This window comes from Echinops telfairi, unplaced genomic scaffold, assembly GCF_000313985.2.
Source record: "Echinops telfairi isolate 266 unplaced genomic scaffold, ASM31398v2 ScPeMD7_6080;HRSCAF=6971, whole genome shotgun sequence".
NCBI classification, from domain to species: domain Eukaryota; kingdom Metazoa; phylum Chordata; class Mammalia; order Afrosoricida; family Tenrecidae; genus Echinops; species Echinops telfairi.
In genome coordinates this window covers 4,308,612-4,310,309 of record NW_022109980.1, presented here as the reverse complement: position 1 = coordinate 4,310,309, position 1,698 = coordinate 4,308,612, and positions in this window count along the sequence as shown.

Here is a 1,698-nt window from a genome sequence, read left to right as displayed (position 1 = left end):
GAACTACAGTATAGGTGGAATGACTCTTCAGAAGAAGGATGGAAAGAACCCACAAATACAACCAAGTATCTACAGACATTTGAATATTCTATAAAGGACTGAAACACATAAAATGGATAAAATATCATATTTTCAATAAATCACTGGAAAAAAATGAATTTGTACCTGTAAAAGAATAACACAGGACCCATACCACACACCACGTACAGAAAACAAACTCAAGATAGATTAAAGACTTCAATGTAAATTCTAGAACTATAAGAATCATTGATGAAAAAATAGGGAAAAATTTAAGAGTCTTAATACAAGGCATAAATACGCTACCACATATAAGGATACACACCCACAATATAGAAGATAGAGTAGAAAACCGAGACTGTCTAAAACTATGACATTTATGTACATCAAAAGTCTTGATTAAGAGATCCCTGAAAATATGGGTGCTATAGCAAAGTGTGGTGAAAAAACCTAGATGGTGCCCAGCTACCAGAAGGAATATTGTCTGGGGTCTTGGAAGTCTTGTCTTAAAATAAATAACTGTCTAAGTGAAGTGTCAACTAAGTCTACATGGAAGAAGCACACCAGTCTGTGTCATCCAAGAATTGTAAATAATAAAACCCAAATCTAAAGGAAGGAATGGTATAGAGCTTAAAATTTGAACACCTACCTGGTTCTCAGAATTCTATGAATGACAGTGGAAGCCCAAAATCCATTTGCAGGGTTCACACAAGGATGAAGCCTCCAGTGGCCATAGTTGAGGGATGTGAACAATCTCATAACCAGAAAAAGAGCATTTTGAATTCCATTAGAGCAGACATAGTTAGGTTAAAATGTAATATGCTAACATTTGGTCTCCATTTTCAACCCATTTAAAAATTGTTTCAATTAAAAAAAATAGTGAAAGAGAAATACACATGAAGGAAGCCTCCGGTGAATTCCCTCTGACCATTGAACAGGGATGTGAATAGCCTTGCTATCATACAGAATGCCTTGGAAAGTGGATGACTGCAGACTCAGTTACATTAAAATTTAATACCTTATCATTTGACTCCCTTTTGACATATTTTAAATTTATTCTAGTTTTTAATAATTTCTGCTTTCTTTTCCATTGAAGTTGTTCTAGGTTTTACTTTGTTATTATTGTTGGTTTTGAGGTTTTAAAAAAATGTTTCTCTATATATGAAATTCAGGACAGGTAAATCTATAGAGACAACTGGATTACTGGTTTATCAGGGGAACTTGGGGGGAAATGGGGAGCTAATAACAATCAGTACAAGACTGAAGGAAATGTCCTAAATTGTTTGTGGTGCTGATTGTGAAACTCTTCTTAATATGATTGAACTGTTGCAGTCATATGACTTGTGAATTCTATGCCAACAAATATTTACTTTAATTTAAAATGTTTTAGGGGAAAAAACTTCCTCAAAAGAATAAAAAGAGAAGCCACAGATTGGAAAAAAAACTGGTAATGACATGTAAGATAAGGCTAATTTTTTAAATCTATAGAAACTACAATACATTAATAACAAAAATGCACATAAGGCAATCAAAAATGGGCATGAACAGACAATTTACTAAAGATGACATTGAGGCAACCAACAGTCATTTAAAGAAATGCTCATGTTCATTAGCTATAAGAGAAATGCAAATTATAAGCAAATGTGGTGAAGAAAGCTGATGGTGCCAAGCTATCAAAAG